Here is a 19319-nt window from a genome sequence, read left to right as displayed (position 1 = left end):
ATTTTGCTCGATTAGACGTCTTTAGCCAGGCAGAGTATAATACTTTTCCTTAAGTTATGGGAACAGAAAGATCGTGAAAGGGGGTATAGCTCAGTCGTAGAGCATTCGACTGCAGATCGAGAGGTCCCCGGTTCAATCCCGGGTGCCCCCTTCATTTTTCAGTATCTCGAAAAAACAAATGACGATTGTCGCGGTGAGTTGCAAATACATGTTTGAGATGCACCCTGCACGCCATACCGAAGGCTTTGGAGCAACATTTCAATGGGGGGGATCGCAGCCCAGGGTCTTGCAGGTCATCGTCCTCCCGCCATGAGGTCGAACTGTACGAAATCCACTTGCTTGGGGGAAGAATCTTGTACACTGAATTTTGTAGAATATGGTGATAGGCAAAAGTTTTCTTGTACTGCTGCACGGAGAAACAAAAATTGGAGGAGCTGGGATTTGAACCCAGGACTTTCTGCATGCGAAGCAGACACTCTACCACTGAGTTACACCCCCGCCAGAGCAAGTACATCTGGGACGAGTGTCTCGTGGATCCTACTGTCATTATTTCTTAGGTTTGAACGGTACAGTAAGTGTTGGAGGAACCTATTCATGACAAGACCTAAGCAGCGTCGACTCCGTGGCGCAACGGTAGCGCGTCTGACTCCAGATCAGAAGGTTGCGTGTTCAAATCACGTCGGGGTCACAATGAAATTTTCGTTTACGAAAGCCATAGGCGAGTATGTCAGTTTAATCAGATACCAAACGATTACGGAGAACGGACGAACAGAACTTGCTTGAAAAAAGCTACTAGTGCAATTTTCGCGTTCTGACATTAAGGTGAAGGCGCCGACTCGCACGTTTTCCAGGCGCGAAGTGTCTAGTATTTTTGATATTTATATCGTTTAACGCTAATATATAACTGAGAGATAATGATTACGCAATATTTTGCTCGATTAGACGTCTTTAGCCAGGCAGAGTATAATACTTTTCCTTAAGTTATGGGAACAGAAAGATCGTGAAAGGGGGTATAGCTCAGTCGTAGAGCATTCGACTGCAGATCGAGAGGTCCCCGGTTCAATCCCGGGTGCCCCCTTCATTTTTCAGTATCTCGAAAAAACAAATGACGATTGTCGCGGTGAGTTGCAAATACATGTTTGAGATGCACCCTGCACGCCATACCGAAGGCTTTGGAGCAACATTTCAATGGGGGGGATCGCAGCCCAGGGTCTTGCAGGTCATCGTCCTCCCGCCATGAGGTCGAACTGTACGAAATCCACTTGCTTGGGGGAAGAATCTTGTACACTGAATTTTGTAGAATATGGTGATAGGCAAAAGTTTTCTTGTACTGCTGCACGGAGAAACAAAAATTGGAGGAGCTGGGATTTGAACCCAGGACTTTCTGCATGCGAAGCAGACACTCTACCACTGAGTTACACCCCCGCCAGAGCAAGTACATCTGGGACGAGTGTCTCGTGGATCCTACTGTCATTATTTCTTAGGTTTGAACGGTACAGTAAGTGTTGGAGGAACCTATTCATGACAAGACCTAAGCAGCGTCGACTCCGTGGCGCAACGGTAGCGCGTCTGACTCCAGATCAGAAGGTTGCGTGTTCAAATCACGTCGGGGTCACAATGAAATTTTCGTTTACGAAAGCCATAGGCGAGTATGTCAGTTTAATCAGATACCAAACGATTACGGAGAACGGACGAACAGAACTTGCTTGAAAAAAGCTACTAGTGCAATTTTCGCGTTCTGACATTAAGGTGAAGGCGCCGACTCGCACGTTTTCCAGGCGCGAAGTGTCTAGTATTTTTGATATTTATATCGTTTAACGCTAATATATAACTGAGAGATAATGATTACGCAATATTTTGCTCGATTAGACGTCTTTAGCCAGGCAGAGTATAATACTTTTCCTTAAGTTATGGGAACAGAAAGATCGTGAAAGGGGGTATAGCTCAGTCGTAGAGCATTCGACTGCAGATCGAGAGGTCCCCGGTTCAATCCCGGGTGCCCCCTTCATTTTTCAATATCTCGAAAAAACAAATGACGATTGTCGCGGTGAGTTGCAAATACATGTTTGAGATGCACCCTGCACGCCATACCGAAGGCTTTGGAGCAACATTTCAATGGGGGGGATCGCAGCCCAGGGTCTTGCAGGTCATCGTCCTCCCGCCATGAGGTCGAACTGTACGAAATCCACTTGCTTGGGGGAAGGATCTTGTACACTGAATTTTGTAGAATATGGTGATAGGCAAAAGTTTTCTTGTACTGCTGCACGGAGAAACAAAAATTGGAGGAGCTGGGATTTGAACCCAGGACTTTCTGCATGCGAAGCAGACACTCTGCCACTGAGTTACACCCCCGCCAGAGCAAGTACATCTGGGACGAGTGTCTCGTGGATCCTACTGTCATTATTTCTTAGGTTTGAACGGTACAGTAAGTGTTGGAGGAACCTATTCATGACAAGACCTAAGCAGCGTCGACTCCGTGGCGCAACGGTAGCGCGTCTGACTCCAGATCAGAAGGTTGCGTGTTCAAATCACGTCGGGGTCACAATGAAATTTTCGTTTACGAAAGCCATAGGCGAGTATGTCAGTTTAATCAGATACCAAACGATTACGGAGAACGGACGAACAGAACTTGCTTGAAAAAAGCTACTAGTGCAATTTTCGCGTTCTGACATTAAGGTGAAGGCGCCGACTCGCACGTTTTCCAGGCGCGAAGTGTCTAGTATTTTTGATATTTATATCGTTTAACGCTAATATATAACTGAGAGATAATGATTACGCAATATTTTGCTCGATTAGACGTCTTTAGCCAGGCAGAGTATAATACTTTTCCTTAAGTTATGGGAACAGAAAGATCGTGAAAGGGGGTATAGCTCAGTCGTAGAGCATTCGACTGCAGATCGAGAGGTCCCCGGTTCAATCCCGGGTGCCCCCTTCATTTTTCAGTATCTCGAAAAAACAAATGACGATTGTCGCGGTGAGTTGCAAATACATGTTTGAGATGCACCCTGCACGCCATACCGAAGGCTTTGGAGCAACATTTCAATGGGGGGGATCGCAGCCCAGGGTCTTGCAGGTCATCGTCCTCCCGCCATGAGGTCGAACTGTACGAAATCCACTTGCTTGGGGGAAGAATCTTGTACACTGAATTTTGTAGAATATGGTGATAGGCAAAAGTTTTCTTGTACTGCTGCACGGAGAAACAAAAATTGGAGGAGCTGGGATTTGAACCCAGGACTTTCTGCATGCGAAGCAGACACTCTACCAATGAGTTACACCCCCGCCAGAGCAAGTACATCTGGGACGAGTGTCTCGTGGATCCTACTGTCATTATTTCTTAGGTTTGAACGGTACAGTAAGTGTTGGAGGAACCTATTCATGACAAGACCTAAGCAGCGTCGACTCCGTGGCGCAACGGTAGCGCGTCTGACTCCAGATCAGAAGGTTGCGTGTTCAAATCACGTCGGGGTCACAATGAAATTTTCGTTTACGAAAGCCATAGGCGAGTATGTCAGTTTAATCAGATACCAAACGATTACGGAGAACGGACGAACAGAACTTGCTTGAAAAAAGCTACTAGTGCAATTTTCGCGTTCTGACATTAAGGTGAAGGCGCCGACTCGCACGTTTTCCAGGCGCGAAGTGTCTAGTATTTTTGATATTTATATCGTTTAACGCTAATATATAACTGAGAGATAATGATTACGCAATATTTTGCTCGATTAGACGTCTTAGGCAGGCAGAGTATAATACTTTTCCTTAAGTTATGGGAACAGAAAGATCGTGAAAGGGGGTATAGCTCAGTCGTAGAGCATTCGACTGCAGATCGAGAGGTCCCCGGTTCAATCCCGGGTGCCCCCTTCATTTTTCAGTATCTCGAAAAAACAAATGACGATTGTCGCGGTGAGTTGCAAATACATGTTTGAGATGCACCCTGCACGCCATACCGAAGGCTTTGGAGCAACATTTCAATGGGGGGGATCGCAGCCCAGGGTCTTGCAGGTCATCGTCCTCCCGCCATGAGGTCGAACTGTACGAAATCCACTTGCTTGGGGGAAGAATCTTGTACACTGAATTTTGTAGAATATGGTGATAGGCAAAAGTTTTCTTGTACTGCTGCACGGAGAAACAAAAATTGGAGGAGCTGGGATTTGAACCCAGGACTTTCTGCATGCGAAGCAGACACTCTACCACTGAGTTACACCCCCGCCAGAGCAAGTACATCTGGGACGAGTGTCTCGTGGATCCTACTGTCATTATTTCTTAGGTTTGAACGGTACAGTAAGTGTTGGAGGAACCTATTCATGACAAGACCTAAGCAGCGTCGACTCCGTGGCGCAACGGTAGCGCGTCTGACTCCAGATCAGAAGGTTGCGTGTTCAAATCACGTCGGGGTCACAATGAAATTTTCGTTTACGAAAGCCATAGGCGAGTATGTCAGTTTAATCAGATACCAAACGATTACGGAGAACGGACGAACAGAACTTGCTTGAAAAAAGCTACTAGTGCAATTTTCGCGTTCTGACATTAAGGTGAAGGCGCCGACTCGCACGTTTTCCAGGCGCGAAGTGTCTAGTATTTTTGATATTTATATCGTTTAACGCTAATATATAACTGAGAGATAATGATTACGCAATATTTTGCTCGAATAGACGTCTTTAGCCAGGCAGAGTATAATACTTTTCCTTAAGTTATGGGAACAGAAAGATCGTGAAAGGGGGTATAGCTCAGTCGTAGAGCATTCGACTGCAGATCGAGAGGTCCCCGGTTCAATCAAGGGTCCCCCTTCATTTTTCAGTATCTCGAAAAAACAAATGACGATTGTCGCGGTGAGTTGCAAATACATGTTTGAGATGCACCCTGCACGCCATACCGAAGGCTTTGGAGCAACATTTCAATGGGGGGGATCGCAGCCCAGGGTCTTGCAGGTCATCGTCCTCCCGCCATGAGGTCGAACTGTACGAAATCCACTTGCTTGGGGGAAGAATCTTGTACACTGAATTTTGTAGAATATGGTGATAGGCAAAAGTTTTCTTGTACTGCTGCACGGAGAAACAAAAATTGGAGGAGCTGGGATTTGAACCCAGGACTTTCTGCATGCGAAGCAGACACTCTACCACTGAGTTACACCCCCGCCAGAGCAAGTACATCTGGGACGAGTGTCTCGTGGATCCTACTGTCATTATTTCTTAGGTTTGAACGGTACAGTAAGTGTTGGAGGAACCTATTCATGACAAGACCTAAGCAGCGTCGACTCCGTGGCGCAACGGTAGCGCGTCTGACTCCAGATCAGAAGGTTGCGTGTTCAAATCACGTCGGGGTCACAATGAAATTTTCGTTTACGAAAGCCATAGGCGAGTATGTCAGTTTAATCAGATACCAAACGATTACGGAGAACGGACGAACAGAACTTGCTTGAAAAAAGCTACTAGTGCAATTTTCGCGTTCTGACATTAAGGTGAAGGCGCCGACTCGCACGTTTTCCAGGCGCGAAGTGTCTAGTATTTTTGATATTTATATCGTTTAACGCTAATATATAACTGAGAGATAATGATTACGCAATATTTTGCTCGATTAGACGTCTTTAGCCAGGCAGAGTATAATACTTTTCCTTAAGTTATGGGAACAGAAAGATCGTGAAAGGGGGTATAGCTCAGTCGTAGAGCATTCGACTGCAGATCGAGAGGTCCCCGGTTCAATCCCGGGTGCCCCCTTCATTTTTCAGTATCTCGAAAAAACAAATGACGATTGTCGCGGTGAGTTGCAAATACATGTTTGAGATGCACCCTGCACGCCATACCGAAGGCTTTGGAGCAACATTTCAATGGGGGGGATCGCAGCCCAGGGTCTTGCAGGTCATCGTCCTCCCGCCATGAGGTCGAACTGTACGAAATCCACTTGCTTGGGGGAAGAATCTTGTACACTGAATTTTGTAGAATATGGTGATAGGCAAAAGTTTTCTTGTACTGCTGCACGGAGAAACAAAAATTGGAGGAGCTGGGATTTGAACCCAGGACTTTCTGCATGCGAAGCAGACACTCTACCACTGAGTTACACCCCCGCCAGAGCAAGTACATCTGGGACGAGTGTCTCGTGGATCCTACTGTCATTATTTCTTAGGTTTGAACGGTACAGTAAGTGTTGGAGGAACCTATTCATGACAAGACCTAAGCAGCGTCGACTCCGTGGCGCAACGGTAGCGCGTCTGACTCCAGATCAGAAGGTTGCGTGTTCAAATCACGTCGGGGTCACAATGAAATTTTCGTTTACGAAAGCCATAGGCGAGTATGTCAGTTTAATCAGATACCAAACGATTACGGAGAACGGACGAACAGAACTTGCTTGAAAAAAGCTACTAGTGCAATTTTCGCGTTCTGACATTAAGGTGAAGGCGCCGACTCGCACGTTTTCCAGGCGCGAAGTGTCTAGTATTTTTGATATTTATATCGTTTAACGCTAATATATAACTGAGAGATAATGATTACGCAATATTTTGCTCGATTAGACGTCTTTAGCCAGGCAGAGTATAATACTTTTCCTTAAGTTATGGGAACAGAAAGATCGTGAAAGGGGGTATAGCTCAGTCGTAGAGCATTCGACTGCAGATCGAGAGGTCCCCGGTTCAATCCCGGGTGCCCCCTTCATTTTTCAGTATCTCGAAAAAACAAATGACGATTGTCGCGGTGAGTTGCAAATACATGTTTGAGATGCACCCTGCACGCCATACCGAAGGCTTTGGAGCAACATTTCAATGGGGGGGATCGCAGCCCAGGGTCTTGCAGGTCATCGTCCTCCCGCCATGAGGTCGAACTGTACGAAATCCACTTGCTTGGGGGAAGAATCTTGTACACTGAATTTTGTAGAATATGGTGATAGGCAAAAGTTTTTTTGTACTGCTGCACGGAGAAACAAAAATTGGAGGAGCTGGGATTTGAACCCAGGACTTTCTGCATGCGAAGCAGACACTCTACCACTGAGTTACACTCCCGCCAGAGCAAGTACATCTGGGACGAGTGTCTCGTGGATCCTACTGTCATTATTTCTTAGGTTTGAACGGTACAGTAAGTGTTGGAGGAACCTATTCATGACAAGACCTAAGCAGCGTCGACTCCGTGGCGCAACGGTAGCGCGTCTGACTCCAGATCAGAAGGTTGCGTGTTCAAATCACGTCGGGGTCACAATGAAATTTTCGTTTACGAAAGCCATAGGCGAGTATGTCAGTTTAATCAGATACCAAACGATTACGGAGAACGGACGAACAGAACTTGCTTGAAAAAAGCTACTAGTGCAATTTTCGCGTTCTGACATTAAGGTGAAGGCGCCGACTCGCACGTTTTCCAGGCGCGAAGTGTCTAGTATTTTTGATATTTATATCGTTTAACGCTAATATATAACTGAGAGATAATGATTACGCAATATTTTGCTCGATTAGACGTCTTTAGCCAGGCAGAGTATAATACTTTTCCTTAAGTTATGGGAACAGAAAGATCGTGAAAGGGGGTATAGCTCAGTCGTAGAGCATTCGACTGCAGATCGAGAGGTCCCCGGTTCAATCCCGGGTGCCCCCTTCATTTTTCAGTATCTCGAAAAAACAAATGACGATTGTCGCGGTGAGTTGCAAATACATGTTTGAGATGCACCCTGCACGCCATACCGAAGGCTTTGGAGCAACATTTCAATGGGGGGGATCGCAGCCCAGGGTCTTGCAGGTCATCGTCCTCCCGCCATGAGGTCGAACTGTACGAAATCCACTTGCTTGGGGGAAGAATCTTGTACACTGAATTTTGTAGAATATGGTGATAGGCAAAAGTTTTCTTGTACTGCTGCACGGAGAAACAAAAATTGGAGGAGCTGGGATTTGAACCCAGGACTTTCTGCATGCGAAGCAGACACTCTACCACTGAGTTACACCCCCGCCAGAGCAAGTACATCTGGGACGAGTGTCTCGTGGATCCTACTGTCATTATTTCTTAGGTTTGAACGGTACAGTAAGTGTTGGAGGAACCTATTCATGACAAGACCTAAGCAGCGTCGACTCCGTGGCGCAACGGTAGCGCGTCTGACTCCAGATCAGAAGGTTGCGTGTTCAAATCACGTCGGGGTCACAATGAAATTTTCGTTTACGAAAGCCATAGGCGAGTATGTCAGTTTAATCAGATACCAAACGATTACGGAGAACGGACGAACAGAACTTGCTTGAAAAAAGCTACTAGTGCAATTTTCGCGTTCTGACATTAAGGTGAAGGCGCCGACTCGCACGTTTTCCAGGCGCGAAGTGTCTAGTATTTTTGATATTTATATCGTTTAACGCTAATATATAACTGAGAGATAATGATTACGCAATATTTTGCTCGATTAGACGTCTTTAGCCAGGCAGAGTATAATACTTTTCCTTAAGTTATGGGAACAGAAAGATCGTGAAAGGGGGTATAGCTCAGTCGTAGAGCATTCGACTGCAGATCGAGAGGTCCCCGGTTCAATCCCGGGTGCCCCCTTCATTTTTCAGTATCTCGAAAAAACAAATGACGATTGTCGCGGTGAGTTGCAAATACATGTTTGAGATGCACCCTGCACGCCATACCGAAGGCTTTGGAGCAACATTTCAATGGGGGGGATCGCAGCCCAGGGTCTTGCAGGTCATCGTCCTCCCGCCATGAGGTCGAACTGTACGAAATCCACTTGCTTGGGGGAAGAATCTTGTACACTGAATTTTGTAGAATATGGTGATAGGCAAAAGTTTTCTTGTACTGCTGCACGGAGAAACAAAAATTGGAGGAGCTGGGATTTGAACCCAGGACTTTCTGCATGCGAAGCAGACACTCTACCACTGAGTTACACCCCCGCCAGAGCAAGTACATCTGGGACGAGTGTCTCGTGGATCCTACTGTCATTATTTCTTAGGTTTGAACGGTACAGTAAGTGTTGGAGGAACCTATTCATGACAAGACCTAAGCAGCGTCGACTCCGTGGCGCAACGGTAGCGCGTCTGACTCCAGATCAGAAGGTTGCGTGTTCAAATCACGTCGGGGTCACAATGAAATTTTCGTTTACGAAAGCCATAGGCGAGTATGTCAGTTTAATCAGATACCAAACGATTACGGAGAACGGACGAACAGAACTTGCTTGAAAAAAGCTACTAGTGCAATTTTCGCGTTCTGACATTAAGGTGAAGGCGCCGACTCGCACGTTTTCCAGGCGCGAAGTGTCTAGTATTTTTGATATTTATATCGTTTAACGCTAATATATAACTGAGAGATAATGATTACGCAATATTTTGCTCGATTAGACGTCTTTAGCCAGGCAGAGTATAATACTTTTCCTTAAGTTATGGGAACAGAAAGATCGTGAAAGGGGGTATAGCTCAGTCGTAGAGCATTCGACTGCAGATCGAGAGGTCCCCGGTTCAATCCCGGGTGCCCCCTTCATTTTTCAGTATCTCGAAAAAACAAATGACGATTGTCGCGGTGAGTTGCAAATACATGTTTGAGATGCACCCTGCACGCCATACCGAAGGCTTTGGAGCAACATTTCAATGGGGGGGGATCGCAGCCCAGGGTCTTGCAGGTCATCGTCCTCCCGCCATGAGGTCGAACTGTACGAAATCCACTTGCTTGGGGGAAGAATCTTGTACACTGAATTTTGTAGAATATGGTGATAGGCAAAAGTTTTCTTGTACTGCTGCACGGAGAAACAAAAATTGGAGGAGCTGGGATTTGAACCCAGGACTTTCTGCATGCGAAGCAGACACTCTACCACTGAGTTACACCCCCGCCAGAGCAAGTACATCTGGGACGAGTGTCTCGTGGATCCTACTGTCATTATTTCTTAGGTTTGAACGGTACAGTAAGTGTTGGAGGAACCTATTCATGACAAGACCTAAGCAGCGTCGACTCCGTGGCGCAACGGTAGCGCGTCTGACTCCAGATCAGAAGGTTGCGTGTTCAAATCACGTCGGGGTCACAATGAAATTTTCGTTTACGAAAGCCATAGGCGAGTATGTCAGTTTAATCAGATACCAAACGATTACGGAGAACGGACGAACAGAACTTGCTTGAAAAAAGCTACTAGTGCAATTTTCGCGTTCTGACATTAAGGTGAAGGCGCCGACTCGCACGTTTTCCAGGCGCGAAGTGTCTAGTATTTTTGATATTTATATCGTTTAACGCTAATATATAACTGAGAGATAATGATTACGCAATATTTTGCTCGATTAGACGTCTTTAGCCAGGCAGAGTATAATACTTTTCCTTAAGTTATGGGAACAGAAAGATCGTGAAAGGGGGTATAGCTCAGTCGTAGAGCATTCGACTGCAGATCGAGAGGTCCCCGGTTCAATCCCGGGTGCCCCCTTCATTTTTCAGTATCTCGAAAAAACAAATGACGATTGTCGCGGTGAGTTGCAAATACATGTTTGAGATGCACCCTGCACGCCATACCGAAGGCTTTGGAGCAACATTTCAATGGGGGGGGATCGCAGCCCAGGGTCTTGCAGGTCATCGTCCTCCCGCCATGAGGTCGAACTGTACGAAATCCACTTGCTTGGGGGAAGAATCTTGTACACTGAATTTTGTAGAATATGGTGATAGGCAAAAGTTTTCTTGTACTGCTGCACGGAGAAACAAAAATTGGAGGAGCTGGGATTTGAACCCAGGACTTTCTGCATGCGAAGCAGACACTCTACCACTGAGTTACACCCCCGCCAGAGCAAGTACATCTGGGACGAGTGTCTCGTGGATCCTACTGTCATTATTTCTTAGGTTTGAACGGTACAGTAAGTGTTGGAGGAACCTATTCATGACAAGACCTAAGCAGCGTCGACTCCGTGGCGCAACGGTAGCGCGTCTGACTCCAGATCAGAAGGTTGCGTGTTCAAATCACGTCGGGGTCACAATGAAATTTTCGTTTACGAAAGCCATAGGCGAGTATGTCAGTTTAATCAGATACCAAACGATTACGGAGAACGGACGAACAGAACTTGCTTGAAAAAAGCTACTAGTGCAATTTTCGCGTTCTGACATTAAGGTGAAGGCGCCGACTCGCACGTTTTCCAGGCGCGAAGTGTCTAGTATTTTTGATATTTATATCGTTTAACGCTAATATATAACTGAGAGATAATGATTACGCAATATTTTGCTCGATTAGACGTCTTTAGCCAGGCAGAGTATAATACTTTTCCTTAAGTTATGGGAACAGAAAGATCGTGAAAGGGGGTATAGCTCAGTCGTAGAGCATTCGACTGCAGATCGAGAGGTCCCCAGTTCAATCCCGGGTGCCCCCTTCATTTTTCAGTATCTCGAAAAAACAAATGACGATTGTCGCGGTGAGTTGCAAATACATGTTTGAGACGCACCCTGCACGCCATACCGAAGGCTTTGGAGCAACATTTCAATGGGGGGGATCGCAGCCCAGGGTCTTGCAGGTCATCGTCCTCCCGCCATGAGGTCGAACTGTACGAAATCCACTTGCTTGGGGGAAGAATCTTGTACACTGAATTTTGTAGAATATGGTGATAGGCAAAAGTTTTCTTGTACTGCTGCACGGAGAAACAAAAATTGGAGGAGCTGGGATTTGAACCCAGGACTTTCTGCATGCGAAGCAGACACTCTACCACTGAGTTACACCCCCGCCAGAGCAAGTACATCTGGGACGAGTGTCTCGTGGATCCTACTGTCATTATTTCTTAGGTTTGAACGGTACAGTAAGTGTTGGAGGAACCTATTCATGACAAGACCTAAGCAGCGTCGACTCCGTGGCGCAACGGTAGCGCGTCTGACTCCAGATCAGAAGGTTGCGTGTTCAAATCACGTCGGGGTCACAATGAAATTTTCGTTTACGAAAGCCATAGGCGAGTATGTCAGTTTAATCAGATACCAAACGATTACGGAGAACGGACGAACAGAACTTGCTTGAAAAAAGCTACTAGTGCAATTTTCGCGTTCTGACATTAAGGTGAAGGCGCCGACTCGCACGTTTTCCAGGCGCGAAGTGTCTAGTATTTTTGATATTTATATCGTTTAACGCTAATATATAACTGAGAGATAATGATTACGCAATATTTTGCTCGATTAGACGTCTTTAGCCAGGCAGAGTATAATACTTTTCCTTAAGTTATGGGAACAGAAAGATCGTGAAAGGGGGTATAGCTCAGTCGTAGAGCATTCGACTGCAGATCGAGAGGTCCCCGGTTCAATCCCGGGTGCCCCCTTCATTTTTCAGTATCTCGAAAAAACAAATGACGATTGTCGCGGTGAGTTGCAAATACATGTTTGAGATGCACCCTGCACGCCATACCGAAGGCTTTGGAGCAACATTTCAATGGGGGGGGATCGCAGCCCAGGGTCTTGCAGGTCATCGTCCTCCCGCCATGAGGTCGAACTGTACGAAATCCACTTGCTTGGGGGAAGAATCTTGTACACTGAATTTTGTAGAATATGGTGATAGGCAAAAGTTTTCTTGTACTGCTGCACGGAGAAACAAAAATTGGAGGAGCTGGGATTTGAACCCAGGACTTTCTGCATGCGAAGCAGACACTCTACCACTGAGTTACACCCCCGCCAGAGCAAGTACATCTGGGACGAGTGTCTCGTGGATCCTACTGTCATTATTTCTTAGGTTTGAACGGTACAGTAAGTGTTGGAGGAACCTATTCATGACAAGACCTAAGCAGCGTCGACTCCGTGGCGCAACGGTAGCGCGTCTGACTCCAGATCAGGAGGTTGCGTGTTCAAATCACGTCGGGGTCACAATGAAATTTTCGTTTACGAAAGCCATAGGCGAGTATGTCAGTTTAATCAGATACCAAACGATTACGGAGAACGGACGAACAGAACTTGCTTGAAAAAAGCTACTAGTGCAATTTTCGCGTTCTGACATTAAGGTGAAGGCGCCGACTCGCACGTTTTCCAGGCGCGAAGTGTCTAGTATTTTTGATATTTATATCGTTTAACGCTAATATATAACTGAGAGATAATGATTACGCAATATTTTGCTCGATTAGACGTCTTTAGCCAGGCAGAGTATAATACTTTTCCTTAAGTTATGGGAACAGAAAGATCGTGAAAGGGGGTATAGCTCAGTCGTAGAGCATTCGACTGCAGATCGAGAGGTCCTCGGTTCAATCCCGGGTGCCCCCTTCATTTTTCAGTATCTCGAAAAAACAAATGACGATTGTCGCGGTGAGTTGCAAATACATGTTTGAGATGCACCCTGCACGCCATACCGAAGGCTTTGGAGCAACATTTCAATGGGGGGGATCGCAGCCCAGGGTCTTGCAGGTCATCGTCCTCCCGCCATGAGGTCGAACTGTACGAAATCCACTTGCTTGGGGGAAGAATCTTGTACACTGAATTTTGTAGAATATGGTGATAGGCAAAAGTTTTCTTGTACTGCTGCACGGAGAAACAAAAATTGGAGGAGCTGGGATTTGAACCCAGGACTTTCTGCATGCGAAGCAGACACTCTACCACTGAGTTACACCCCCGCCAGAGCAAGTACATCTGGGACGAGTGTCTCGTGGATCCTACTGTCATTATTTCTTAGGTTTGAACGGTACAGTAAGTGTTGGAGGAACCTATTCATGACAAGACCTAAGCAGCGTCGACTCCGTGGCGCAACGGTAGCGCGTCTGACTTCAGATCAGAAGGTTGCGTGTTCAAATCACGTCGGGGTCACAATGAAATTTTCGTTTACGAAAGCCATAGGCGAGTATGTCAGTTTAATCAGATACCAAACGATTACGGAGAACGGACGAACAGAACTTGCTTGAAAAAAGCTACTAGTGCAATTTTCGCGTTCTGACATTAAGGTGAAGGCGCCGACTCGCACGTTTTCCAGGCGCGAAGTGTCTAGTATTTTTGATATTTATATCGTTTAACGCTAATATATAACTGAGAGATAATGATTACGCAATATTTTGCTCGATTAGACGTCTTTAGCCAGGCAGAGTATAATACTTTTCCTTAAGTTATGGGAACAGAAAGATCGTGAAAGGGGGTATAGCTCAGTCGTAGAGCATTCGACTGCAGATCGAGAGGTCCCCGGTTCAATCCCGGGTGCCCCCTTCATTTTTCAGTATCTCGAAAAAACAAATGACGATTGTCGCGGTGAGTTGCAAATACATGTTTGAGATGCACCCTGCACGCCATACCGAAGGCTTTGGAGCAACATTTCAATGGGGGGGATCGCAGCCCAGGGTCTTGCAGGTCATCGTCCTCCCGCCATGAGGTCGAACTGTACGAAATCCACTTGCTTGGGGGAAGAATCTTGTACACTGAATTTTGTAGAATATGGTGATAGGCAAAAGTTTTCTTGTACTGCTGCACGGAGAAACAAAAATTGGAGGAGCTGGGATTTGAACCCAGGACTTTCTGCATGCGAAGCAGACACTCTACCACTGAGTTACACCCCCGCCAGAGCAAGTACATCTGGGACGAGTGTCTCGTGGATCCTACTGTCATTATTTCTTAGGTTTGAACGGTACAGTAAGTGTTGGAGGAACCTATTCATGACAAGACCTAAGCAGCGTCGACTCCGTGGCGCAACGGTAGCGCGTCTGACTCCAGATCAGAAGGTTGCGTGTTCAAATCACGTCGGGGTCACAATGAAATTTTCGTTTACGAAAGCCATAGGCGAGTATGTCAGTTTAATCAGATACCAAACGATTACGGAGAACGGACGAACAGAACTTGCTTGAAAAAAGCTACTAGTGCAATTTTCGCGTTCTGACATTAAGGTGAAGGCGCCGACTCGCACGTTTTCCAGGCGCGAAGTGTCTAGTATTTTTGATATTTATATCGTTTAACGCTAATATATAACTGAGAGATAATGATTACGCAATATTTTGCTCGATTAGACGTCTTTAGCCAGGCAGAGTATAATACTTTTCCTTAAGTTATGGGAACAGAAAGATCGTGAAAGGGGGTATAGCTCAGTCGTAGAGCATTCGACTGCAGATCGAGAGGTCCCCGGTTCAATCCCGGGTGCCCCCTTCATTTTTCAGTATCTCGAAAAAACAAATGACGATTGTCGCGGTGAGTTGCAAATACATGTTTGAGATGCACCCTGCACGCCATACCGAAGGCTTTGGAGCAACATTTCAATGGGGGGGATCGCAGCCCAGGGTCTTGCAGGTCATCGTCCTCCCGCCATGAGGTCGAACTGTACGAAATCCACTTGCTTGGGGGAAGAATCTTGTACACTGAATTTTGTAGAATATGGTGATAGGCAAAAGTTTTCTTGTACTGCTGCACGGAGAAACAAAAATTGGAGGAGCTGGGATTTGAACCCAGGACTTTCTGCATGCGAAGCAGACACTCTACCACTGAGTTACACCCCCGCCAGAGCAAGTACATCTGGGACGAGTGTCTCGTGGATCCTACTGTCATTATTTCTTAGGTTTGAACGGTACAGTAAGTGTTGGAGGAACCTATTCATGACAAGACCTAAGCAGCGTCGACTCCGTGGCGCAACGGTAGCGCGTCTGACTCCAGATCAGAAGGTTGCGTGTTCAAATCACGTCGGGGTCACAATGAAATTTTCGTTTACGAAAGCCATAGGCGAGTATGTCAGTTTAATCAGATACCAAACGATTACGGAGAACGGACGAACAGAACTTGCTTGAAAAAAGCTACTAGTGCAATTTTCGCGTTCTGACATTAAGGTGAAGGCGCCGACTCGCACGTTTTCCAGGCGCGAAGTGTCTAGTATTTTTGATATTTATATCGTTTAACGCTAATATATAACTGAGAGATAATGATTACGCAATATTTTGCTCGATTAGACGTCTTTAGCCAGGCAGAGTATAATACTTTTCCTTAAGTTATGGGAACAGAAAGATCGTGAAAGGGGGTATAGCTCAGTCGTAGAGCATTCGACTGCAGATCGAGAGGTCCCCGGTTCAATCCCGGGTGCCCCCTTCATTTTTCAGTATCTCGAAAAAACAAATGACGATTGTCGCGGTGAGTTGCAAATACATGTTTGAGATGCACCCTGCACGCCATACCGAAGGCTTTGGAGCAACATTTCAATGGGGGGGATCGCAGCCCAGGGTCTTGCAGGTCATCGTCCTCCCGCCATGAGGTCGAACTGTACGAAATCCACTTGCTTGGGGGAAGAATCTTGTACACTGAATTTTGTAGAATATGGTGATAGGCAAAAGTTTTCTTGTACTGCTGCACGGAGAAACAAAAATTGGAGGAGCTGGGATTTGAACCCAGGACTTTCTGCATGCGAAGCAGACACTCTACCACTGAGTTACACCCCCGCCAGAGCAAGTACATCTGGGACGAGTGTCTCGTGGATCCTACTGTCATTATTTCTTAGGTTTGAACGGTACAGTAAGTGTTGGAGGAACCTATTCATGACAAGACCTAAGCAGCGTCGACTCCGTGGCGCAACGGTAGCGCGTCTGACTCCAGATCAGAAGGTTGCGTGTTCAAATCACGTCGGGGTCACAATGAAATTTTCGTTTACGAAAGCCATAGGCGAGTATGTCAGTTTAATCTCATACCAAACGATTACGGAGAACGGACGAACAGAACTTGCTTGAAAAAAGCTACTAGTGCAATTTTCGCGTTCTGACATTAAGGTGAAGGCGCCGACTCGCACGTTTTCCAGGCGCGAAGTGTCTAGTATTTTTGATATTTATATCGTTTAACGCTAATATATAACTGAGAGATAATGATTACGCAATATTTTGCTCGATTAGACGTCTTTAGCCAGGCAGAGTATAATACTTTTCCTTAAGTTATGGGAACAGAAAGATCGTGAAAGGGGGTATAGCTCAGTCGTAGAGCATTCGACTGCAGATCGAGAGGTCCCCGGTTCAATCCCGGGTGCCCCCTTCATTTTTCAGTATCTCGAAAAAACAAATGACGATTGTCGCGGTGAGTTGCAAATACATGTTTGAGATGCACCCTGCACGCCATACCGAAGGCTTTGGAGCAACATTTCAATGGGGGGGATCGCAGCCCAGGGTCTTGCAGGTCATCGTCCTCCCGCCATGAGGTCGAACTGTACGAAATCCACTTGCTTGGGGGAAGAATCTTGTACACTGAATTTTGTAGAATATGGTGATAGGCAAAAGTTTTCTTGTACTGCTGCACGGAGAAACAAAAATTGGAGGAGCTGGGATTTGAACCCAGGACTTTCTGCATGCGAAGCAGACACTCTACCACTGAGTTACACCCCCGCCAGAGCAAGTACATCTGGGACGAGTGTCTCGTGGATCCTACTGTCATTATTTCTTAGGTTTGAACGGTACAGTAAGTGTTGGAGGAACCTATTCATGACAAGACCTAAGCAGCGTCGACTCCGTGGCGCAACGGTAGCGCGTCTGACTCCAGATCAGAAGGTTGCGTGTTCAAATCACGTCGGGGTCACAATGAAATTTTCGTTTACGAAAGCCATAGGCGAGTATGTCAGTTTAATCAGATACCAAACGATTACGGAGAACGGACGAACAGAACTTGCTTGAAAAAAGCTACTAGTGCAATTTTCGCGTTCTGACATTAAGGTGAAGGCGCCGACTCGCACGTTTTCCAGGCGCGAAGTGTCTAGTATTTTTGATATTTATATCGTTTAACGCTAATATATAACTGAGAGATAATGATTACGCAATATTTTGCTCGATTAGACGTCTTTAGCCAGGCAGAGTATAATACTTTTCCTTAAGTTATGGGAACAGAAAGATCGTGAAAGGGGGTATAGCTCAGTCGTAGAGCATTCGACTGCAGATCGAGAGGTCCCCGGTTCAATCCCGGGTGCCCCCTTCATTTTTCAGTATCTCGAAAAAACAAATGACGATTGTCGCGGTGAGTTGCAAATACATGTTTGAGATGCACCCTGCACGCCATACCGAAGGCTTTGGAGCAACATTTCAATGGGGGGGATCGCAGCCCAGGGTCTTGCAGGTCATCGTCCTCCCGCCATGAGGTCGAACTGTACGAAATCCACTTGCTTGGGGGAAGAATCTTGTACACTGAATTTTGTAGAATATGGTGATAGGCAAAAGTTTTCTTGTACTGCTGCACGGAGAAACAAAAATTGGAGGAGCTGGGATTTGAACCCAGGACTTTCTGCATGCGAAGCAGACACTCTACCACTGAGTTACACCCCCGCCAGAGCAAGTACATCTGGGACGAGTGTCTCGTGGATCCTACTGTCATTATTTCTTAGGTTTGAACGGTACAGTAAGTGTTGGAGGAACCTATTCATGACAAGACCTAAGCAGCGTCGACTCCGTGGAGCAACGGTAGCGCGTCTGACTCCAGATCAGAAGGTTGCGTGTTCAAATCACGTCGGGGTCACAATGAAATTTTCGTTTACGAAAGCCATAGGCGAGTATGTCAGTTTAATCAGATACCAAACGATTACGGAGAACGGACGAACAGAACTTGCTTGAAAAAAGCTACTAGTGCAATTTTCGCGTTCTGACATTAAGGTGAAGGCGCCGACTCGCACGTTTTCCAGGCGCGAAGTGTCTAGTATTTTTGATATTTATATCGTTTAACGCTAATATATAACTGAGAGATAATGATTACGCAATATTTTGCTCGATTAGACGTCTTTAGCCAGGCAGAGTATAATACTTTTCCTTAAGTTATGGGAACAGAAAGATCGTGAAAGGGGGTATAGCTCAGTCGTAGAGCATTCGACTGCAGATCGAGAGGTCCCCGGTTCAATCCCGGGTGCCCCCTTCATTTTTCAGTATCTCGAAAAAACAAATGACGATTGTCGCGGTGAGTTGCAAATACATGTTTGAGATGCACCCTGCACGCCATACCGAAGGCTTTGGAGCAACATTTCAATGGGGGGGATCGCAGCCCAGGGTCTTGCAGGTCATCGTCCTCCCGCCATGAGGTCGAACTGTACGAAATCCACTTGCTTGGGGGAAGAATCTTGTACACTGAATTTTGTAGAATATGGTGATAGGCAAAAGTTTTCTTGTACTGCTGCACGGAGAAACAAAAATTGGAGGAGCTGGGATTTGAACCCAGGACTTTCTGCATGCGAAGCAGACACTCTACCACTGAGTTACACCCCCGCCAGAGCAAGTACATCTGGGACGAGTGTCTCGTGGATCCTACTGTCATTATTTCTTAGGTTTGAACGGTACAGTAAGTGTTGGAGGAACCTATTCATGACAAGACCTAAGCAGCGTCGACTCCGTGGCGCAACGGTAGCGCGTCTGACTCCAGATCAGAAGGTTGCGTGTTCAAATCACGTCGGGGTCACAATGAAATTTTCGTTTACGAAAGCCATAGGCGAGTATGTCAGTTTAATCTCATACCAAACGATTACGGAGAACGGACGAACAGAACTTG

The 19319-nt window shown here is 46.2% G+C and overlaps 61 non-coding genes across 61 annotated transcripts; 40 read left to right on the top strand and 21 right to left on the bottom strand.

Moving 5' to 3' along the window:
- Positions 1-79: 79 nt before the first annotated feature.
- Trnac-gca (transfer RNA cysteine (anticodon GCA)) lies at positions 80-151 on the top strand. The gene has a single exon. It is a non-coding gene; the product is annotated as a tRNA-Cys (tRNA).
- A 275-nt stretch (positions 152-426) lies between these two features.
- Positions 427-498, bottom strand: Trnaa-cgc (transfer RNA alanine (anticodon CGC)). Its single transcript has one exon. It is a non-coding gene; the product is annotated as a tRNA-Ala (tRNA).
- A 118-nt stretch (positions 499-616) lies between these two features.
- Positions 617-688, top strand: Trnaw-cca (transfer RNA tryptophan (anticodon CCA)). The gene has a single exon. It is a non-coding gene; the product is annotated as a tRNA-Trp (tRNA).
- Positions 689-1006: 318 nt separating this feature from the next.
- On the top strand, positions 1007-1078 carry Trnac-gca (transfer RNA cysteine (anticodon GCA)). The gene has a single exon. It is a non-coding gene; the product is annotated as a tRNA-Cys (tRNA).
- A 275-nt stretch (positions 1079-1353) lies between these two features.
- On the bottom strand, positions 1354-1425 carry Trnaa-cgc (transfer RNA alanine (anticodon CGC)). Its single transcript has one exon. It is a non-coding gene; the product is annotated as a tRNA-Ala (tRNA).
- Positions 1426-1543: 118 nt separating this feature from the next.
- Trnaw-cca (transfer RNA tryptophan (anticodon CCA)) lies at positions 1544-1615 on the top strand. The gene has a single exon. It is a non-coding gene; the product is annotated as a tRNA-Trp (tRNA).
- A 318-nt stretch (positions 1616-1933) lies between these two features.
- Positions 1934-2005, top strand: Trnac-gca (transfer RNA cysteine (anticodon GCA)). The gene has a single exon. It is a non-coding gene; the product is annotated as a tRNA-Cys (tRNA).
- A 275-nt stretch (positions 2006-2280) lies between these two features.
- Positions 2281-2352, bottom strand: Trnaa-cgc (transfer RNA alanine (anticodon CGC)). The gene has a single exon. It is a non-coding gene; the product is annotated as a tRNA-Ala (tRNA).
- A 118-nt stretch (positions 2353-2470) lies between these two features.
- Positions 2471-2542, top strand: Trnaw-cca (transfer RNA tryptophan (anticodon CCA)). The gene has a single exon. It is a non-coding gene; the product is annotated as a tRNA-Trp (tRNA).
- A 318-nt stretch (positions 2543-2860) lies between these two features.
- Positions 2861-2932, top strand: Trnac-gca (transfer RNA cysteine (anticodon GCA)). The gene has a single exon. It is a non-coding gene; the product is annotated as a tRNA-Cys (tRNA).
- A 275-nt stretch (positions 2933-3207) lies between these two features.
- Trnaa-cgc (transfer RNA alanine (anticodon CGC)) lies at positions 3208-3279 on the bottom strand. Its single transcript has one exon. It is a non-coding gene; the product is annotated as a tRNA-Ala (tRNA).
- A 118-nt stretch (positions 3280-3397) lies between these two features.
- Positions 3398-3469, top strand: Trnaw-cca (transfer RNA tryptophan (anticodon CCA)). Its single transcript has one exon. It is a non-coding gene; the product is annotated as a tRNA-Trp (tRNA).
- A 317-nt stretch (positions 3470-3786) lies between these two features.
- Positions 3787-3858, top strand: Trnac-gca (transfer RNA cysteine (anticodon GCA)). Its single transcript has one exon. It is a non-coding gene; the product is annotated as a tRNA-Cys (tRNA).
- Positions 3859-4133: 275 nt separating this feature from the next.
- Trnaa-cgc (transfer RNA alanine (anticodon CGC)) lies at positions 4134-4205 on the bottom strand. Its single transcript has one exon. It is a non-coding gene; the product is annotated as a tRNA-Ala (tRNA).
- A 118-nt stretch (positions 4206-4323) lies between these two features.
- Trnaw-cca (transfer RNA tryptophan (anticodon CCA)) lies at positions 4324-4395 on the top strand. The gene has a single exon. It is a non-coding gene; the product is annotated as a tRNA-Trp (tRNA).
- A 664-nt stretch (positions 4396-5059) lies between these two features.
- Positions 5060-5131, bottom strand: Trnaa-cgc (transfer RNA alanine (anticodon CGC)). The gene has a single exon. It is a non-coding gene; the product is annotated as a tRNA-Ala (tRNA).
- A 118-nt stretch (positions 5132-5249) lies between these two features.
- Trnaw-cca (transfer RNA tryptophan (anticodon CCA)) lies at positions 5250-5321 on the top strand. The gene has a single exon. It is a non-coding gene; the product is annotated as a tRNA-Trp (tRNA).
- Positions 5322-5639: 318 nt separating this feature from the next.
- On the top strand, positions 5640-5711 carry Trnac-gca (transfer RNA cysteine (anticodon GCA)). Its single transcript has one exon. It is a non-coding gene; the product is annotated as a tRNA-Cys (tRNA).
- A 275-nt stretch (positions 5712-5986) lies between these two features.
- Trnaa-cgc (transfer RNA alanine (anticodon CGC)) lies at positions 5987-6058 on the bottom strand. The gene has a single exon. It is a non-coding gene; the product is annotated as a tRNA-Ala (tRNA).
- A 118-nt stretch (positions 6059-6176) lies between these two features.
- Trnaw-cca (transfer RNA tryptophan (anticodon CCA)) lies at positions 6177-6248 on the top strand. Its single transcript has one exon. It is a non-coding gene; the product is annotated as a tRNA-Trp (tRNA).
- A 318-nt stretch (positions 6249-6566) lies between these two features.
- On the top strand, positions 6567-6638 carry Trnac-gca (transfer RNA cysteine (anticodon GCA)). Its single transcript has one exon. It is a non-coding gene; the product is annotated as a tRNA-Cys (tRNA).
- A 275-nt stretch (positions 6639-6913) lies between these two features.
- Positions 6914-6985, bottom strand: Trnaa-cgc (transfer RNA alanine (anticodon CGC)). Its single transcript has one exon. It is a non-coding gene; the product is annotated as a tRNA-Ala (tRNA).
- A 118-nt stretch (positions 6986-7103) lies between these two features.
- Trnaw-cca (transfer RNA tryptophan (anticodon CCA)) lies at positions 7104-7175 on the top strand. The gene has a single exon. It is a non-coding gene; the product is annotated as a tRNA-Trp (tRNA).
- A 318-nt stretch (positions 7176-7493) lies between these two features.
- Trnac-gca (transfer RNA cysteine (anticodon GCA)) lies at positions 7494-7565 on the top strand. Its single transcript has one exon. It is a non-coding gene; the product is annotated as a tRNA-Cys (tRNA).
- Positions 7566-7840: 275 nt separating this feature from the next.
- Trnaa-cgc (transfer RNA alanine (anticodon CGC)) lies at positions 7841-7912 on the bottom strand. Its single transcript has one exon. It is a non-coding gene; the product is annotated as a tRNA-Ala (tRNA).
- Positions 7913-8030: 118 nt separating this feature from the next.
- Trnaw-cca (transfer RNA tryptophan (anticodon CCA)) lies at positions 8031-8102 on the top strand. The gene has a single exon. It is a non-coding gene; the product is annotated as a tRNA-Trp (tRNA).
- A 318-nt stretch (positions 8103-8420) lies between these two features.
- On the top strand, positions 8421-8492 carry Trnac-gca (transfer RNA cysteine (anticodon GCA)). The gene has a single exon. It is a non-coding gene; the product is annotated as a tRNA-Cys (tRNA).
- Positions 8493-8767: 275 nt separating this feature from the next.
- Positions 8768-8839, bottom strand: Trnaa-cgc (transfer RNA alanine (anticodon CGC)). The gene has a single exon. It is a non-coding gene; the product is annotated as a tRNA-Ala (tRNA).
- Positions 8840-8957: 118 nt separating this feature from the next.
- On the top strand, positions 8958-9029 carry Trnaw-cca (transfer RNA tryptophan (anticodon CCA)). Its single transcript has one exon. It is a non-coding gene; the product is annotated as a tRNA-Trp (tRNA).
- A 318-nt stretch (positions 9030-9347) lies between these two features.
- On the top strand, positions 9348-9419 carry Trnac-gca (transfer RNA cysteine (anticodon GCA)). The gene has a single exon. It is a non-coding gene; the product is annotated as a tRNA-Cys (tRNA).
- A 276-nt stretch (positions 9420-9695) lies between these two features.
- Trnaa-cgc (transfer RNA alanine (anticodon CGC)) lies at positions 9696-9767 on the bottom strand. Its single transcript has one exon. It is a non-coding gene; the product is annotated as a tRNA-Ala (tRNA).
- A 118-nt stretch (positions 9768-9885) lies between these two features.
- Trnaw-cca (transfer RNA tryptophan (anticodon CCA)) lies at positions 9886-9957 on the top strand. The gene has a single exon. It is a non-coding gene; the product is annotated as a tRNA-Trp (tRNA).
- Positions 9958-10275: 318 nt separating this feature from the next.
- Trnac-gca (transfer RNA cysteine (anticodon GCA)) lies at positions 10276-10347 on the top strand. Its single transcript has one exon. It is a non-coding gene; the product is annotated as a tRNA-Cys (tRNA).
- A 276-nt stretch (positions 10348-10623) lies between these two features.
- Trnaa-cgc (transfer RNA alanine (anticodon CGC)) lies at positions 10624-10695 on the bottom strand. The gene has a single exon. It is a non-coding gene; the product is annotated as a tRNA-Ala (tRNA).
- Positions 10696-10813: 118 nt separating this feature from the next.
- Positions 10814-10885, top strand: Trnaw-cca (transfer RNA tryptophan (anticodon CCA)). Its single transcript has one exon. It is a non-coding gene; the product is annotated as a tRNA-Trp (tRNA).
- A 318-nt stretch (positions 10886-11203) lies between these two features.
- On the top strand, positions 11204-11275 carry Trnac-gca (transfer RNA cysteine (anticodon GCA)). Its single transcript has one exon. It is a non-coding gene; the product is annotated as a tRNA-Cys (tRNA).
- Positions 11276-11550: 275 nt separating this feature from the next.
- Positions 11551-11622, bottom strand: Trnaa-cgc (transfer RNA alanine (anticodon CGC)). Its single transcript has one exon. It is a non-coding gene; the product is annotated as a tRNA-Ala (tRNA).
- Positions 11623-11740: 118 nt separating this feature from the next.
- Trnaw-cca (transfer RNA tryptophan (anticodon CCA)) lies at positions 11741-11812 on the top strand. Its single transcript has one exon. It is a non-coding gene; the product is annotated as a tRNA-Trp (tRNA).
- Positions 11813-12130: 318 nt separating this feature from the next.
- Trnac-gca (transfer RNA cysteine (anticodon GCA)) lies at positions 12131-12202 on the top strand. Its single transcript has one exon. It is a non-coding gene; the product is annotated as a tRNA-Cys (tRNA).
- A 276-nt stretch (positions 12203-12478) lies between these two features.
- Trnaa-cgc (transfer RNA alanine (anticodon CGC)) lies at positions 12479-12550 on the bottom strand. The gene has a single exon. It is a non-coding gene; the product is annotated as a tRNA-Ala (tRNA).
- A 118-nt stretch (positions 12551-12668) lies between these two features.
- Positions 12669-12740, top strand: Trnaw-cca (transfer RNA tryptophan (anticodon CCA)). Its single transcript has one exon. It is a non-coding gene; the product is annotated as a tRNA-Trp (tRNA).
- Positions 12741-13058: 318 nt separating this feature from the next.
- Trnac-gca (transfer RNA cysteine (anticodon GCA)) lies at positions 13059-13130 on the top strand. Its single transcript has one exon. It is a non-coding gene; the product is annotated as a tRNA-Cys (tRNA).
- A 275-nt stretch (positions 13131-13405) lies between these two features.
- Trnaa-cgc (transfer RNA alanine (anticodon CGC)) lies at positions 13406-13477 on the bottom strand. Its single transcript has one exon. It is a non-coding gene; the product is annotated as a tRNA-Ala (tRNA).
- Positions 13478-13985: 508 nt separating this feature from the next.
- On the top strand, positions 13986-14057 carry Trnac-gca (transfer RNA cysteine (anticodon GCA)). The gene has a single exon. It is a non-coding gene; the product is annotated as a tRNA-Cys (tRNA).
- A 275-nt stretch (positions 14058-14332) lies between these two features.
- Positions 14333-14404, bottom strand: Trnaa-cgc (transfer RNA alanine (anticodon CGC)). The gene has a single exon. It is a non-coding gene; the product is annotated as a tRNA-Ala (tRNA).
- A 118-nt stretch (positions 14405-14522) lies between these two features.
- On the top strand, positions 14523-14594 carry Trnaw-cca (transfer RNA tryptophan (anticodon CCA)). Its single transcript has one exon. It is a non-coding gene; the product is annotated as a tRNA-Trp (tRNA).
- Positions 14595-14912: 318 nt separating this feature from the next.
- On the top strand, positions 14913-14984 carry Trnac-gca (transfer RNA cysteine (anticodon GCA)). Its single transcript has one exon. It is a non-coding gene; the product is annotated as a tRNA-Cys (tRNA).
- Positions 14985-15259: 275 nt separating this feature from the next.
- Trnaa-cgc (transfer RNA alanine (anticodon CGC)) lies at positions 15260-15331 on the bottom strand. The gene has a single exon. It is a non-coding gene; the product is annotated as a tRNA-Ala (tRNA).
- A 118-nt stretch (positions 15332-15449) lies between these two features.
- Positions 15450-15521, top strand: Trnaw-cca (transfer RNA tryptophan (anticodon CCA)). The gene has a single exon. It is a non-coding gene; the product is annotated as a tRNA-Trp (tRNA).
- Positions 15522-15839: 318 nt separating this feature from the next.
- On the top strand, positions 15840-15911 carry Trnac-gca (transfer RNA cysteine (anticodon GCA)). The gene has a single exon. It is a non-coding gene; the product is annotated as a tRNA-Cys (tRNA).
- A 275-nt stretch (positions 15912-16186) lies between these two features.
- On the bottom strand, positions 16187-16258 carry Trnaa-cgc (transfer RNA alanine (anticodon CGC)). Its single transcript has one exon. It is a non-coding gene; the product is annotated as a tRNA-Ala (tRNA).
- A 118-nt stretch (positions 16259-16376) lies between these two features.
- Positions 16377-16448, top strand: Trnaw-cca (transfer RNA tryptophan (anticodon CCA)). Its single transcript has one exon. It is a non-coding gene; the product is annotated as a tRNA-Trp (tRNA).
- A 318-nt stretch (positions 16449-16766) lies between these two features.
- Trnac-gca (transfer RNA cysteine (anticodon GCA)) lies at positions 16767-16838 on the top strand. The gene has a single exon. It is a non-coding gene; the product is annotated as a tRNA-Cys (tRNA).
- Positions 16839-17113: 275 nt separating this feature from the next.
- Trnaa-cgc (transfer RNA alanine (anticodon CGC)) lies at positions 17114-17185 on the bottom strand. Its single transcript has one exon. It is a non-coding gene; the product is annotated as a tRNA-Ala (tRNA).
- Positions 17186-17303: 118 nt separating this feature from the next.
- Positions 17304-17375, top strand: Trnaw-cca (transfer RNA tryptophan (anticodon CCA)). The gene has a single exon. It is a non-coding gene; the product is annotated as a tRNA-Trp (tRNA).
- A 318-nt stretch (positions 17376-17693) lies between these two features.
- Trnac-gca (transfer RNA cysteine (anticodon GCA)) lies at positions 17694-17765 on the top strand. The gene has a single exon. It is a non-coding gene; the product is annotated as a tRNA-Cys (tRNA).
- Positions 17766-18040: 275 nt separating this feature from the next.
- Positions 18041-18112, bottom strand: Trnaa-cgc (transfer RNA alanine (anticodon CGC)). The gene has a single exon. It is a non-coding gene; the product is annotated as a tRNA-Ala (tRNA).
- Positions 18113-18230: 118 nt separating this feature from the next.
- Trnaw-cca (transfer RNA tryptophan (anticodon CCA)) lies at positions 18231-18302 on the top strand. The gene has a single exon. It is a non-coding gene; the product is annotated as a tRNA-Trp (tRNA).
- A 318-nt stretch (positions 18303-18620) lies between these two features.
- On the top strand, positions 18621-18692 carry Trnac-gca (transfer RNA cysteine (anticodon GCA)). The gene has a single exon. It is a non-coding gene; the product is annotated as a tRNA-Cys (tRNA).
- A 275-nt stretch (positions 18693-18967) lies between these two features.
- Trnaa-cgc (transfer RNA alanine (anticodon CGC)) lies at positions 18968-19039 on the bottom strand. Its single transcript has one exon. It is a non-coding gene; the product is annotated as a tRNA-Ala (tRNA).
- A 118-nt stretch (positions 19040-19157) lies between these two features.
- Trnaw-cca (transfer RNA tryptophan (anticodon CCA)) lies at positions 19158-19229 on the top strand. Its single transcript has one exon. It is a non-coding gene; the product is annotated as a tRNA-Trp (tRNA).
- The last annotated feature ends 90 nt before the right edge of the window (positions 19230-19319 follow it).

This window comes from Schistocerca serialis, unplaced genomic scaffold, assembly GCF_023864345.2.
Source record: "Schistocerca serialis cubense isolate TAMUIC-IGC-003099 unplaced genomic scaffold, iqSchSeri2.2 HiC_scaffold_1364, whole genome shotgun sequence".
Classification (NCBI taxonomy): Eukaryota; Metazoa; Arthropoda; class Insecta; order Orthoptera; family Acrididae; genus Schistocerca; species Schistocerca serialis.
Note: the sequence above shows the minus strand (reverse complement) of the source record. Positions and strands in the feature narration are given on the sequence as shown.